We start from the raw sequence: 18,165 nt of genomic DNA on the forward strand, positions 1-18,165 counted from the left end.
CGTACCTCCACGGACGTTTCTGGGGACCGCGAAATACTTCCCGGCGGCACGTTTTTCTGCAGTTTTTTTTTTCGCGAATCCGCCAGAGGTTGCCGTGTACGCTTTTCGGGATCTCAAATTTCCCTCGCGAGTGCCATTCGCGCCTGCTGTTCTCGTGTAAACCCACCAGTGGCCGCTGTTGACTCACTTTTGGACAGACTTTCTGACTGACTGAGCGAACGATCGGCTGACCCACCCTCCCCCTTCCCTAAACCCAACCAATTTTATCGATTGACCCGCCCACCCGCTTCCCTAAACCCAAGTAACACGTTTCAAAATCAATAAAAAAAAATAAAAGCCCTCGTCTGACTTTTCACTTGTTTGCTTTATATTTTGGATTCTGTCTTACCTGCTTTCTGGAACCACTCTTCACTGGACTCGAACCCCCATCTTCATGGTCAACTCCTCTCTGCATCTCAAATCCGCCGACGGACATGGCGCGCTAACGGGACAAACTGGTTGCAGCCAGAATGCCGTCCATACGGAGGTAAGTGGTCAGCTGGTAAGCGCGAAAAGGAACGGCGTCACACCGCCCTGTAGCGTTCGTTTAAAGAAATTAAATGCAGCCATACGTACCTCCGCTGTCTCCAGAAACGTCCACAGGGCTACGTTTTCACAATGAGCCTGTGTTGCGATAAACAGGTGTGTATTTAATTTCAACTCATAGACACTTATAAGTAGTTTTGTAGCATATATTTGGTGTTTCGCAAAGAACTGCATGAAAATAATCCTAATTTGTCATTAATATGTCCTAGTAAATACCATTAGTGTGAAAATGAATATTTGTTGGTGTTATACTGTCCTGTAGTGTTCATTTTACCTTGGAAATTGCAGTCAAGCGTAGGTTAAAGAATGTTTTTGAGGTTTCACAGAAAAATGTACACTAAATCACATATTTACTTATTGAGACTCGTTGGTTGTTTCATTTTCAGATTCCTGTGAGACACTAAAGGATATGGAAAACCAGTGGGGGAAAAATACGATATAAACAGTGTGAAGTTTGACTTATTGGATGTTCCACTAAGTCACTGGACTTAAGATGTTCATGCAGCTCAAATTGAAACATTTTAGATAGGAAACTTAACCACAGTCAGCGATTTCTTAACCCTCCATTTTACAAAAGACAGCACTGTCTCTCTCTCTCTCTCAGCACTTGAGAACCTCTCACATCTCTGCATATGATGGAAGCCATGTGCTTGGAGTAAAGAGCAATAATGGCTTATACATATCAGCAATTCACAGATCATTACACCAAAGAAACATATTCCAGAATTTATGACCAAACAAATTTATGACCTTTGACTTCAAATGCCAAACATTTATCTGCCAGTCGATCTTAATGTTTATACACTCAGTCAGAGTTCAGGGTTTTTTTGGTGCGTGTTGAAAACGGTTCAAATAAACTGCCCTGGTGTCTTGATGAGATGAGCAGACGTCCTGAAAACTAGAGGAGTGCGAGCGGGAGAGATAAAGTCACAGAAGATTTAGTCAATGCCTCTAGATGGACATTTGAAAATTTCATAGGGGATGTGTGTGGAAAGGTGGCAAGCTGGTTGATGAGATGGTGCTCAACGGGAATCCAGACTTGGTTACAGGATAATAAACGACAGGAGTGAGGGGTGCAAGGTTTAAGGATGAGTGGTAAAAGCACTGATAGATGAGTCCCACATGAGCAGGACACTATACTGTAAAATCTATAACAGGGATATTATCTATTATCAGGGATAATATCTATAAAATAAAATAAGACAGCATTAACCAAACTAAATATATATGGGAAACTTAAAATTAGAGGCTAGCTGCCAAGACAACATTCCTCCTTTTTGTTTAGATTTGAAGTACTAAAATAACTCAAACTAAACCATATACAAACATAAATTAATAAATCTTTAAATTATTGGTTACACTTTATTTAAATGTCCTTGTTACAGTGCTTGTACTTACTATGATAAGAGTTAGGATGTGGTTCTTTTCATTGCCTTTAAAGTGAAATAATTTAACATAAACATATAGGAGGTTGGGAAAAATGCTCATTATAAAAGAAAATTTCAGACTGCGTTTAGAGGGTTTTGCATCTGAACTCTTTAATTGTACTTTCTAAGTACATGATCCTGTTAAGTACATTGAATACAAAATACAAAAGAATAATGAGTTTGTAGACTCGACAAAAAGTACCTTAAATACATGGCAATATATACAACAAACAAACAAACAAAGGTAAGAAGATAAGTCACTAATTAATTAGCAACTAAGGTGGAATCAGAAACTAAACAGAAAGGAGCTGCAAAAACTAAACCTGGTAATCAAATAAAAACTAACAGACATCTGCACTTTCCCCACTTCCTGATTCTGGCCACAATAGCAGAAAAGCACAAGATTAAGCAGGCGAAGGACAAGACTCCGGAAGACTTGCAGAGGAGGAGTCCACAATGGAGCTGATGGAGGGAGCAACCAGGATATACAGTAGGTCTGACAAAATTTATGGGATGACTGCCCAGGGTAACACTATTGGTCTGGAGGAATAAAAGTGGGCTCCTGAGGATGAGTTGGAACTGGGATTAGCAGACCAAGGCAGAGCCGGTGGGATTAAAGGCAAATGAGAACGGGAAGCTGGAGGTCTGAAGTCAGAACCAGAGCAAGACTAGACCAAGGAAAAGGCGGTGGGATGAAGGAGCCTGAAGGTTCATCCAAAAAGTTGAAGGATTAGGGTGGAACAGAGAGAGCATTGAGCCTGGGCAGAGCTGATGAGCGGATAGAGCTTTTTTTACAAGTCTGGAGGTCCAAGGTTAATAAATCCAGACATCAGCCCTGCAGACATCATCCCTGCATGTTCCCCGCTCCCTGATTTTGGCCACAATAGCAAAAAAGCACAAAATTAAGCAGGCGAAGGACAAGACTCTGGAAGACTTGCAGAGGAGGAGTACACTATGGAGCTGATGGAGGGAGCAACCAGGATATAGGCCTGGCAAAAGTTATGGGATGACTGCCCAGGGTAACACTATTGGTCTGGAGGAATAAAAGTGGGCTCCTGAGGATGAGTTGGAACTGGGATTAGCAGACCAAGGCAGAGCCGGTGGGATTGAAGTCAAATGAGAACGGGAAGCTGGAGGTCTGAAGTCAGAACCAGAGCAAGACTAGACCAAGGAAAAGGTGGTGGGATGAAGGAGCCTGAAGGTTCATCCAAAAAGTTGAAGGATTAGGGTGGAACCGAGAGAGCATTGAGCCTGGGCAGGGCTGATGAGCGGATAGAGCTTTTTTTACAAGTCTGGAGGTCCAAGGTTAATAAATCCAGACATCAGCCCTGCAGACATCATCCCTGCATGTTCCCCGCTCCCTGATTTTGGCCACAATAGCAAAAAAGCACAAGATTAAGCAGGCGAAGGACAAGACTCTGGAAGACTTGCAGAGGAGGAGTCCACTATGGAGCTGATGGAGGGAGCAACCAAGATATAGGCCTGGCAAAAGTTATGGGATGACTGCCCAGGGTAACACTATTGGTCTGGAGGAATAAAAGCGGGCTCCTGAGGATGAGTTGGAACTGGGATTAGCAGACCAAGGCAGAGCCGGTGGGATTGAAGGCAAATGAGAACGGGAAGCTGGAGGTCCTAAGTCAGAACCAGAGCAAGACTAGACCAAGGAAAAGGCGGTGGGATGAAGGAGCCTGAAGGTTTATCCAAAAAGTTGAAGGATTAGGGTGGAACCGAGAGAGCATTGAGCCTGGGCAGAGCTGATGAGCGGATAGAGCTTTTTTTACAAGTCTGGAGGTCCAAGGTTAATAAATCCAGACATCAGCCCTGCAGACATCATCCCTGCATGTTCCCCGCTCCCTGATTTTGGCCACAATAGCAGAAAAGCACAAGATTAAGCAGGCGAAGGACAAGACCCTGGAAGACTTGCAGAGGAGGAGTCCACTATGGATCTGTTGGGCAGACCAAGTAGGATATAGGCTTGGCAGAAGTTATAGGCTGACTGCTCAGGGTAACACTACTGATGTGGAGGAATAAAGGTGAGCTCTTGGGGTTGGTTGGAACTGGCACTTAGTAGACCAAGGCAGATCTGGTGGGATTGAAGGCAAATGAGATTGGGAAGCTGGAGGTCTGAAGTCAGAACCAGAACAAGACTAGACTAAGGAAAAGGCGGTGGGATGAAGGAGCCTGAAGGTTCATCCAGAGGGTTAAAAGACTAGGGTGAAACTGAGAGAGCATTGAGCCTGGACAGACCTGATGAGGTTATAGAGTTTTTTCACCAGTCTAGAGGTCTTATCCTCAATAATAATTTAGTCCCCTAACAAAATCTAATAAAAATAACACTTTTGTCAACTTTCATTATCTGAGACATGCAGAACGGATTAAATCACATTCTCTACTCAAATCCTTCCACCCCAAACACATACAGTATGGACAGTGTGATTGGCTGTGCCTTTCCCTGCTGGCTACATTTGGATGATTGCAGTGCCAAAACTGCAAGGAAATTTAAAAGTAAAATCAGCAATAAAAAAAAGATGGACACAAGAATTTACTTTTCAAATAAAAGTGTAAGTCACTTAAAGTCAAGTTTGCCACTGAATGAGTCCAACAGGATTGTAACTAGGACTGTGGAATTAATCAAATTCAGTTTTGATTTCCTAATCGCTGGAGACGATTATGAAAATACAATAATCAAGAAAATAAAATTATTGTGTCATATCCCACTCACTCTCCAGCATTCATGCTTGACTTATTGACATGTGTTAGAATTATTTGCGTTCTTAAAAGTAAGAAAGAAAGCTTGTAACTGGGTTGGTGGGTGTTGCGTTCATAGGTCTCCACCAATGTTAAGAGCAAATCTACACCCTTGCGTCATTGAGTACAAATAAATACACTAATGCTCCTGTACTCAGTTTGTGGTAGACTGCAGACCAGTCTAGTGCTGGCTCAGGGATTAACCTGTTGGCAGACTCTGGCCTTAGAAGGAAAAGGCAGTCGGTTCAGTCTCTGAGTGGACAAAGCTGGCTGGGACTTGTGGCTCTAGTGCAGGGTCTTTGGCAAGCATGGGCTCTGGTTTCATGGTGGGGTTGAGCTTTGTTTTTGAGCCTAAATTGGGAATTAAAGAGGTCTCCACTGTCTACACTCTGTAGAGCAGGTAGGGAAATGTCTGCTGAATGTGGTAATTGTTTTGGGGAGTTGGAGTAGATGTTGCCTTCCTTAGTGACTCCAGTATCCACAGGCTATAATTGAAAGTCGATTAGAAAGTCCATCCTGCCAAACATTCCAGCATGCTTTGTTTTATGAACCAAGGAGCTTCTCCAAATACTCATCTAGTTTGCATCTGTTTATAACATAAGTTATGAAATAAAAAGTTTAGGTGTTCTATCAAACTGAGGTTTGGTTTTAAAAATGAATAATCTGTTAAATGGTTGCTCTCTACAAACACAGGAAACAGATATTATCAAAACCTCTTCTTTACAAAAACATAACATAAACTTCACGTGGACAGGAACACCCAACATAAATAAACGAAACTGACTGATAATCAGGATGACGACAAGGAATAACATTAAATCCAGACAAGGAATATCCAAAACTTAAGCTGTGGTCACACTGTATTTTTCTCCCTATAGATTTCCATTCGTGCACACGCAAATGTGGCAAACCAGAAACGTGCATGTGCATGTGAATAAAAGTGGCAATCTGATTGGTGGAGAAGGTTTTGACGCGGTGCAAAAAAACAAGCATGAGCGTTTTGCACGTTGGTGTGCATGATCACATTGGCGCCCTTTATTTAGTCATGAGGCAATAAACGTTGACGGAAAATGCGAGCAAAAAGCGTCCTGGTGTGCACAGGCCTTAAGACAAGAAACCGAAAGAAGCCAAAGCATTTTAACCACACAAGGCAAAGGTGAACCTAATTAATGGCTAATAGAACTTACAAGTAAACAGGGACTACACTAAAAGGAAACACTCACACACACAAAGCAATATTGTATACAAACACGTGCACATACCCTAATTTACAAAATGGGAACTAAATCACATTACTAATAGAACTAATATGCGCAAGACTTCAGATAATCACCATAGGCATTAAACCAACAATAAATTCCATATACTGTAGAATCAGTATCTGTCTATAATCTAGATTTTAATGCTGATTCTGCAAACAAACATTTAACGACAGCTACATTTTAAAACGGACTGCTTTCCCAGTCAACCTATTTCCTTTTCATGTCTTGTTTTCCAAACATAATTAATTCAGTTCACGTTCACTTGGAGACTCAGAACAATATTTCTTAATGTTATTCACAAGTGGGCTAATACTATGTAAGACTGTCTGATGAGGAAAGGGACCAAAAATCTTTTTTATACTGTATATCTTTGTTATGAAAATAAAACAACTGCTAAAATGTTTTTTTATTGTTATTATTTTACTGAACAAACTAAATCTCCAGTGTATTGGGATGTTATTGGACCACAGAGAACATTGATTCTATGCTAAGATGGTTTTCATGACATTCAACCTTGAGGTGAGAGGTCAAAATGTGCCTGTTCTCTCTCTTTCGTCACAGTTTCTATCTCTACTGGTGCAGCTGATCAATCTCAAACTGACCCATGATAACTGCAGAACAGACCTCAATCAAGCCTTCATGTCTCCGGATACAAAATATTAGTCACCGCTGTGTTGGTGGATGTGATGGAGCAGGAGGCATTCATCTTTGTGTTTATCTACTGTCATGAAGACTTCAAACGCCATGACACAGGTCACACCTGGCATGTGTTCTGAAGTTTAGAGTTCACCAGAGGTCAGATTCACTTCCGAATGGTGTCCACACAGGATGCTGCCTTTTACTGAGTATTACATATGCTTTCAAGACCACAAGTGCAGCAGGATGAGTTTCAGGCTACATTTGGTAACACTTTATTTTGATGGTCCGTTTGAGTATTAGTAGACTGTCTGCTTAATATCTGTTGATACTGCTGCTAAACAGATATTTAATATAAGAAACTTTGCAAGTACATGTCAACTTACACTAAATCCAACCCCAACCTAACAGTCTATTTATAATCTAATGAGAATTAGTTGGCATGTAGATGCAATGTAACCAGGCCCGGAGCTAGGATGTCATAACTGAGGGGGCATTTTTTTCCCATAGGGGGGCACTAGACCTGGTGACTGATTTTAGTCCCTCTTGTTCCTTTCATTTAGGCTATTTATTCACTTATTTATTATTACTTTGCAATACTGCCTAAGATCCTGACTTAAGGCAGTAATATACAATTTTATAGTAATAATAATATGCACAGTTTTGCAATTACTGATTTTATCAATGAAGGTAATGCAATGATACCGTTTACATAAACGGGGACAGATCATGGCACCAAACGAGTGCTTTAAATCATATTTTATTCCCATATCTTTCTGTTTCATTTCAAATAATATAAATGTTTAAAGTTTTAGGTAAAGACGTCAAACTATGCCCACACATCCAAACTAACCCATGGTTAGACTGTTCTATAACCGGTAAATAAATATAGTAAATCAGCATTCGAGTCATTTCCCAACCAATATCAGTGTTAGGAAAAAGTTAAATGTTACAATCTAATGTAATTAAAAAAAAATAGTACCTAAATGTGTTAATTAGTTACATTTTAAGGCATTAGTGTAGCCAGAAAATGCCTAAAAAAGATACCGAAATTCACAGTTATTACCGTGAAAATTGGTAAAATTTTGGTGAAAAACTCAATAGGCTATATAACTTTTTTTTTTCATAATTTTAAAAGGTAAAATCAAAGATTTATGTTAGGCTATCATAAGTGAGTTTTATTTCGTGATATTGTCTGGTTGGCATTTGTACAAAATAGCAATCATAAACCATTAGGTTACTAGGCCTACCCGTGATTTTATTTATTTATTAAGCCTATTTGTAAAACTTGTTTTCAGGTTACATTTTAGTTTTTTAAGGCCATGAGCTAAAGTCAAAACAAAATCGATATGCTGACTGTACTTTAGCCGTTAAAATAGGCCTACAATATATTTTCTGGTGTTTAATTTTGCATGAGCAAATAGCAGTATAGCCTAAATTACATATTTTTAAAAGATTATCATTCAGCCTGCCTGCAGCGCATGAGTGTTTCTTTACGCAACTGTAAAAGTGTGCTTTAGCGATTCCAAAATGAAAGCATACATTCAAAACAGTTCTTGAGTTTTGTCAATTTTAGCTTAATTTTAATAATATTAATAATAATTGTTACCGACTCGGTCCCAGTCATTCCCCTCGCTGGCCAGCAGAGGTCACCATCCCCGGACTTTTAAGCATTACATCATCCATCTAAACTGATTGTGCACACACCTGAACTGAATCTAGTTAACGACCCACGCTTCCTATATAAGCCACACTCAAACACCAGTTCATTGCGAAGTCTTGTTTAGCCCCGGCCTGCATTACTGAGTGTTCTTTCCTGTCTGATCTTCTGAGAACAACCCCGGACTGTTTCTGACTCTGAGTTGCCTTCTGCCTGCCCACGACCCTTGCTTTATACACGGACTCTGAACCACGCTGCCTGCCCTCGACCCAAGGCTGTCTAACGGATTCTGAACCACTCCGCCTGCCACTGATCTATGCCTGGTAAATCACTCTGTGTCTGTCAGCCGCCAGCCCCAAGACCATTATTGATTACTGTTGATGTGTGTTCACACTTTAGTGCGTATTGGGTGTTTGACTGTGACTAATAAATACTGCATAATGGATCCCTCCGTGTCAGTCTCCTCGTTACAATAATAATGAATATAATAAATTAAAATATTAATTATAGTGTAGACTACTGAGGGACTGTGCAGTGAACTAAATTTTAAATTTTAATTAGGCTACATATCCCCTAACCGAAAGACTGTGAAAATTACTGGCAGCTGCGTCTCTGCTAAAATTAATTTAATGGCAAATTTCTTCCGCGTTTTTTCCTTTTAGAGCTCAAAAAAGGGGTATTTAAAGAATTAGTTAACCAAAACATGAAATGAATTGGGCTGCTCGTCTTCATGTCATCCACTAGTCCAGTTTTCTCCCATGTGAGTTTAGAGTGCGCCTCCTCTGCCGCGTGCTCGTTTTAAGAGCTATATACAGGTGTACTTGACCTGACGTGGGGACCAGATCTCTGGATGTTAGGCCTAGCTTTAGTCTCACAATTTTCATAATTGAATTGCTATTTCATATTATAAAATATCTAAATGGGCAACGTGGTGGCACAGTAGGTAGTGCTGTCGCCTCACAGCAGGAAGGTCAGTGGTTCAAGCCTCAGCTGGGTCAGTTGGCGTTTCTGTGTGGAGTTTGCATGTTCTCCCCGCGTTCACGTGGGTTTCCTCTGGGTGCTCCGATTTCCCCCACAATCCAAAGACATGCGGTGCAGATGAATTGGGTAGGCTAAATTGTCCGTAGTGTATGAGTTTGAATGTGTGTGTGGATGTTTCCCAGAGATGGGTTGCGGCTGGAAGGGCATCCGCTGCATAAACACGTGCTGGATAAGTTGGCGGTTCATTCCGCTGTGGTGACCCCAGATTAATAAAGGGACTAAGCCGAGAAGAAAATGAATGATTGAATGAAAAGTGGCTGATCGGTTCGGTGAAATATTTGACAGCGCATCATCGATGACGTAGGCATGCTCCAGCTCGGATGCAATGTGAGTGCAGGCCGTCGGGAGAGAGGGGAGGGGGGTGGACAAGCGTGCTTTGGCACAGTTCAAGGCAACTGTACGTAGTGTGAGTACGCCCTAACTCACTATTGTGAACTGTATGCCAATGCTAAGTGGCCGTCTCTGAATGTAAGAAGGTACACCCACTGGATAACTCTGGTCTACAAGGCTCTTCTTGGTCAGGTGCCTTTATACCCATGTTCCCTTCTTCATAGGTCATAAAGCATCCTGACCAACTGCGTCACAGTCTGGTATGGAAGCTGCTCTGTTGCTGAGCGTAAGGCACTGCAGCGGGTGGTGAAAACTGCCCAACGCATCACAGGGACTACACTGCCAGCCATTGAAGACATCCAGAAGAAACACTGTCTGCGCAGAGCACACAGTATTCTTAAGGACACCTCTCACCCTGCTCACAGACTGTTTTCTCTCCTGCCTTCCGGCAGGCGCTTCAGGCTCCCCTGGACAAAAACCAGCAGACTGAGGAACAGCTTTTTCCCCCAGAGCTGTCTCCCTTTTGAACTCTGCCCCTCACTGACTCTTTTGCCCCCACAATACACCCCCCACACTCCTCTAACTTATACTCCTCACAATCACTGCACTATTTAACATTTGCACATTTAAAGTTTGCACATATTCATTGCACTGATTCACTTATCTGAACTGTACATACCCACTGCACATGAACATTTGTAATTGTTTATCTATCTGCCACTCCTGATTATTAATAGCATCCTGTACATATAATCATTTATTGTAAATCTGTTCATAGCTAATACAACCTGTATATAATGTTCATAGTACATCCATCTGTAAATATTACCATAGTTTTTCTATAACTGCACTTTATAACTTTATACCTGTATCCTGCACTTGCTGCTATTGCACTGCTGGTTAGACCTAAACTGCATTTCGTTGCCTTGTAGTTGTACATGTGTAATGACAATAAAGTTGAATCTAATCATCTAAAGCCAGTATGCCCTACGTTCAAGTGAAATTTATAATTTGTCTGTTCCCCAGGTTCGAACCGAAATATGGAAGCGAACCTTTAGTCATGCTGCCCCCTCGTCCTGGAATTATCCTGAACTAAAAAATGTCTGAGCTCATCCCAATTAAATAATTTCGCTCTATCCTTTATAACAAACAACAACAGTCCATTTCTCAATGGATGTGTTTTTAACAAATTGTAATGTGGTATAGCTGAATAACCAAAATGTATTTTTATACTATCTTTACTTTTTATTTATTATTATTTTGATATCATTCAAATGATCAAAAACTGTAAATGAGACCTTAAAATATCTCACTGTTGTCTTTGACACTTAGTCGTAATATTCCTCTTTAGGTGGTTAGAAAACATGATTAATATCAAAGATTGTGCCCTGCCACAATTCAGTTCACATCTTAGAAACAGGTCCTTTTCTGTAATGTTTTTTTCTTATGCGCAGCTTTAATTACTTGTGGAGTTCCTCAGGGCTCTACATTGGGCCCTCTTCTTTTTGACTTTTAACGTTGGCATTGCTTGTCCATTTTAGGATGTAATTCAAGGTTTTGCTTTTTATTTTTTAAATGTGAATGGTATGCTCCATCCTAGATAAAAAATGCTCATATTTCCTGTTCTTGCACTTATTTACAGCTGCAGATAATCTTTAGCATGCAGCGCATTTATTTACATGGATGTCTAAATTTGTTATGTGCTTTTCTGTGTTTGGCCAGTTTTTTGTAACTGTTTCTGGCATTTATAGAATGTAATTAATTACATTAAAAAAAGTGACATCGGCTGGGTCGGTTGGTGTTTCTGTGTGGAGTTTGCATGTTCTCTTTTCGTGTAGGTTTCCTCTGGGTGCTCCGGTTTCCCCAAGTCCAAAGACATGCGCTATAGGTGAATTGGGTAAGCTAAATTGTCAGTAGGGTATGTGTGTGAATGAGTGTGTATGGATGTTTCCCAGTGATGGGTTGCAGCTGAAAGCGCATCCGCTGCGTAAAACATATGCTTCATAAGTTGGCAGTTCATTCCGCTGTGGCGACCCCTGATTAATAAAGGGACTAAGCCAAAAAGAAAATGAATGAATAGAAAGTGACAACTTACAAAAAACTATTTGCGAATAATGTACACAAAAACGTTTGACAGCTAAAACAAACAAACAAACAAAAGGGGAAATAATCCACAAATCTAAATGTGATCTCACGGCAATACGTAACTTTTTAATTTAGTGGCTAATTCGTATGAATTTGATGTCATTCGTATAAAGCTACGGTCACACCAGGCTTTGTGTGTGCGAAATTCTGTCGTGCGGCTCTGCGAAAAGGGGCAGGATTAAACAAGCTTATTAGACATTAAAAAAAGCTAGGGATTGCTTCATGTTTGAAATTTCTCCCCCGAGAGGTCGTGTTTTGATCCTCGATTGGTCTCACGCAGTCAAGTGATGCGAATTCGCAGGTTAGAGTTCACCAAGCTTGAACTTTGCACCACAGCAATCTGCGAAACTCGACGCATGACCTTGCGTTTCCGGTCTGACGCATTCGCGTGCGTATGAATAGAAGTCTATGGGAGGAAAAGCCAAGTGTGACCGCAGCTTTATGTAGTATGCTTTGCTTATCCCTCAATTATGGTTGGGTTTAGGGGCGGGGTTGGGTGCTACGCCTCCTTTTTAAAATCATACATTTTCGTACGACTGAATTAGCTACTAAACCAGTGTTTCCCAACCCTGTTCCTGAAGGCACACCAACAGTACACATTTTCGACCTCTCCCTAATCAAACACACCTGAATCAACTCATCAGAAGATTAGAAGAGACTAAAAAACCTGAAGTTAATGGGTCAGATAAGGGAGACATCCAAAATATGTACTGTTGGTGTGCCTCCAGGAACAGGGTTGGGAAACATTGTACTAAACTGACAAAACGTAAAATAATTACGCTTCCTTGAGAGAGCAGGCTGCAAAACTCCAACGGAGACACTAACAATAGCTAGCTATCTTGAATATAAATATCAATTATTATAAACTCTTACTATTTAAACACTCAATATTGCTAATTTAAACTGATGAAACGAACTAATAAATTGTTATTACAAATACGTTGTTTTAAATTAAAGTTGTGTCTATTAATATTACATAGCTAACATTAACAATGTATAAATATCAATAAATACTGTAACAATTATATTGCTCACTATAAGTTAAAATGTATTTTATTAGTATATTTTATTATGATTGTAATGTGGTTTACAATATGGAAAGATGACATGAAAAACAGAGCTTTCATTTGAATCTATGTTCTGGCAAAAACCTTTCTTTTAAACCGACTTGAACACAGTTATTTAAACACCAGACTACCTGCTGTTGTCTTGTCAACAAGGCAATAAACACGTTTTCCTTAAACAGGAACTGTTTGTCCAATCATTCCAGAAGAGGCGCTACACCACAAAAATGTCATGTTGAAGATGAGGAGGAAACTGCAGTTGTTTGTGGACATCTCCTGCTCAACGCTCATAATGATAATGACCTGTAAAACTGGTTTCCTGCACTTTATAGGACACCTTGCAGTGTAAGAGTGAAGTTTACAGCCTTATTCATTCACACCATTCATGATCACTTTCCCATATGTGGTATGGAAGCACATGAGTAGTATAATTTAATTTGAAATGTAATATGCAAAATGGTAATGTATTTCTGTATTTCAATTTGCAATATCCAAGACATATGTGCAATGTTTGGTGCAGAATGAAAATTAAATCCCATCGTTTGCATTTCTCATTTTAAACACAGTTTTAATATGTAGCCGAATCAAAATCAATGGAGGAAATAAAATAATTTTAAAAATAGTACCCTTTGTTATAGCAACTATACATAGCAACTTGTTATAGGCCCAATGTGTTTTTATTCTGGTCCTGCTAAAAACTATTTAAAAAACGAAACAGTAAAAGACATAAGTAAACAATATTTATTATTATTATTATTATCCTATTATTATTAATATTATTATTATTATTATTATTATTATTATCCTATTATTATTAGCCTATTAATAGCCTATTAATATAATAATTATTATTAGCCTATTATTATAATTATTATTATTATTATTAGCCTATTATAAGCCTATTATTATTATTATTATTATTATTATTATTATTATTATTATTATTATTATTATTATTATTAGCCTATAATGAGCCTATTATTATTATTATTATTATTATTAGCCTGCTATAAGCCTATTATTATTATTATTATTAGCCTATAATGAGCCTATTATTATTATTATTATTATTATTATTATTATTATTATTATTAGCCTACTATAAGACTATTATTAGCCTATTATAAGCCTATTATTATTATTATTATTATTATTATTAATATTATTATTATTATTATTATTAGCCTATAATGAGCCTATTATTATTATTATTATTATTATTATTATTATTATTATTATTATTATTATTATTATTATTAGCCTACTATAAGCCTATTATTATTATTAGCCTATTATAAGCCTATATTATTATTATTATTATTATTATTAGCCTACTATAAGCCTATTATTATTATTATTATTATTATTTATTATTATTATTATTAGTATTATTATTAATATTAGCCTATTACAAGCCTATTATTATTATTATTATTATTATTATTATTATTATTATTATTATTATTATAATTATTATTATTAGCCTATTATAAGCCTATTATTATTATTATTATTATTATTATTATTATTATTATTATTTAGGCCTACAGAAGCTCGGAAACAATCATGTAAACCAGGTGCTGCTCGCAAATGGCTGTCTTTGCTCAGCATCAGGTGCACAACAACAAGATGTTTGGTGGCGAACTATAGGCATATTATTATTATTAATATTATTATTATTATTATTATCATCATCATCATCATCATCATTATTATATAGGCCTTGCTCGGAAATAATCATGCAAACTAGGTGCTGCTCGCAAATGGCTATCTTTGTTCCACATCAGGTGCACAGCTGCAGGACTTTTTGCAGTGAACTATGACCTTATTTTAATGACAAATGTCTAATAATACTGCTAATTTAAATTTTTATTTAATTTTTGCATAAACCCTGACATATGTGTATTGTATAGAGTGTATCATGTGCGCATATGTATGGAATGTATATGTATGGAGTGTATCATGTGTGCATATGTATGGATTATATGTATGGAGTGTATCATGTGTGCATATGTATGGACTGTATGCATATGTATGACGTATATCATGTGTACAAATGTACAGAGTGTGTATATGTATAGAATGTATCATGTGTGCATATGTATGGAGTGTGTATATTTATAGAGTGTGTCATGTGTGCATATGTATGGAGTGTATCATGTATGCATATGTATGGAATATATCATGTGTGCAAATGTATGGAGTGTGTATATGAATAGAATGGATCATGTGTGCATATGTAGATTGTGTATCATGTGTGCATATGTATGGAGTATATCACTACAAACACTACAAACTGAACTACACTGTTCCTATTTACTGTTACCTTTTATGTGAAGCTGCTTTGACACAATCTACATTGTATAAGCGCTATACAAATAAAGGTGAATTGAATTGAATTGAATCACGTGTGCAAATGTATGGGGTGTGTATATGTATTGAATGTCTCATGTGTGTATATGTATGGAAGAAAGTTTATGTGTTCATGAACTCCCAGTAGCTCAGAGAATACTGTATGTCACTCAACTTTCACGCCAGAGACCCATGTTCTGTCCCAAATGTGTATATTTATGGAGTGTATTGTGTGTGCATTTGTATGGGGTGTATTATTTTTGCATCTGTATGGAGTGTATCATTTGTGTATATGTATGGAATGTGTATATGTATAGAGTGTATCATGTGTGCATATGCATGGAGTGTATCGTGTGTGCATTTGTATGGAGTGTATCATGTGTATATATGTATGGAGTGTGTACATGCAATGAATATTTCATGAGTGCATATGTATAGAGTGTATCATGTGTGTATATGTATGGAGTGTATCACGTCTGTATGTGTATGGAGTGTTTCATGTCTGTAAATGTTTGGAGTGTATTATGGTATCATGTGTGCATATGTATGGAATGTATATGTATAGAGTGTATCGTGTGTGTGCATTTGTATAGAGTATGTATATGTATAAAGTGTATTGTGTGCATTTGTATCGAGTATAACATGTGTGCATATGTATGGATTATATGTATAGAGTGGATCATGTGTGCATATGTATGGAGTGTGTATATGTAATGAATGTTTCATGTGTGCATATATATATAGTATAATATGTGTTAATGTGTGGATTATATCAAGTTGTATGTGTTTATCAACTCCCAGTAGCTCAGAGAATATGTCACTCAACTTTCACGCCAGAGACCTGGGTTCTATCCCAGACCCTGACATATGTGTCATGTATGTAAATGTATCATGTGCGCAAATGTTTGAAATGTATGTGTATCATGTGTATATAGTGTAACGTGTGCATATCTATGGAGTGTATTATGTATGTATAGAATGCATCATGTGTGTATGGAATATATCATGTGTGCTTATCTATAGAGTGTATCATGTGTGCATATGTACAGAGTGTCTATCATGTATAGAATATATCATGTGTGCATATGTATGGAGTGCGTATATTTATAGAGTGTGTCATGTGTGCATATGTATGGAGTGTGTATATTTATAGAGTGTGTCATGTGTGCATATGTATGAAGTGTATCATGTATGGAATGTATCATGTGTGCATATGTATGGAGTGTATCATGTACACATATATATGGAGTATATCATGTGTTCATTTGTATGGAGTATACGCATAGAGTGTATCGTGTGCATATGTATGGAGTGTGTATATGTATAGAGTGTATCATGTGTGTATATGAATGGAAGCAAGTTGTAGGTGTTCATCAACTCCCAGTAGCTCACAGAATATGTCGCTCAACTTTCACGCCAGAGACCTGTGTTCTATTCCAGACCCTGACATATGTGTATCGTATGTGTAAATGTATGGATTGTATCATGTGTGTATATTTATAGAGTGTATCATGTGTGCAACTGTATGAAGTATGGAATGTATGTGTATGGAGTGTATCATGTGTGCAAATGTATAGAGTGTATCATGTGTGCATATGTATGGACTGTCATGTGTGCTTATGTATAGAGTGTATCATGCGTGCATATGTATGGAGTGTGTTTATGTATAGAGTGTATCATGTGTGCATATGTATGGATTGTGCATATGTATAGAGTGTATCATGTGTGCATATGTTTTGAGTGTCTACGTGTATAGAGTGTATCATGTGTGCATATGTATGGAGTGTGTCATGTGTGCTTATGTATAGAGTGTATCATGCATGCATATGTATGGAGTCTGTTTATGTATAGAGTGTATCATGTGTGCATATGTATGGAGTGTGAATATGTATATAATGGATCATGTGTGCGTATGTATGGAGTGTGAATATGTATATAATGGATCATGTGTGCACATGTATAGTGTATCATGTGTGCAAATGAATGGAGTGTGTATATGTATTGAATGTTTCATGTGTGTATATGTATAGAGTATACATGAGTGTATCATGTGTGCCTATGTATGGAATATATCATGTCTATGTCTGTATGTGTATGGAGTATATTATGTGTGTATATGTATGGAAGCAAGTTGTAAGTGATCATCAACTCCCAGTAGCTCAGAGATTATGTCAGTCGACTTTCATGCCAGAGACACGGGTTCTATAACAGACCCTGACATATGTGTATCGTATGTGTAAATGTATGAATTGTATCATGTATGAAGTGTATTATTTATGCATTTGTATGGAGTGTATTATTTGTGCATTTGTATGGAGTGTATCATATGTGTATATGTATGGAGTGTGTATATGTATAGAGTGTATCATGTGTGCATATGTATGGAGTATATCATGTCTATGTCTGTATACATGTGGAGTGTATCATGTATGCAAATATATGGAGTATATCATGTGTGCATGTGTATGGATTATATGTATAGAGTGTATCATGTGTGCATATGTATGGAGTGTGTATATGTATAGAGTGTATCATGTGTGTATATGTATTGAATGTTTCATGTGTGCATATGTATAGAGTATACATGAGTGTATCATGTGTGCCTATGTATGGAGTATATCATGTCTATGTCTGTATACGTGTGGAGTGTATCATGTATGGAATGTATATGTATGGAGTATATCATGTGTGCATATGTTTGGAGTGTGTATATGTATAGAGTGTATCATGTGTGCATTGTCTGGAGTATATTATCTGTGCAAATGTATGGAGTGTGTATATGTGTGCAAATGTATGGAGTGTGTAAATGTATAGAATGTATCATGTGTGCATATGTATAGAGCATATACAAGAGTGTATCATGTGTGCATCTGTATGGAGTATTTCATGTCTGTATATGTATGGAAGAAAGTTGT

The sequence above is a fragment of the Danio aesculapii genome, chromosome 20 (assembly GCF_903798145.1).
Source record: "Danio aesculapii chromosome 20, fDanAes4.1, whole genome shotgun sequence".
Lineage (NCBI taxonomy): Eukaryota > Metazoa > Chordata > Actinopteri > Cypriniformes > Danionidae > Danio > Danio aesculapii.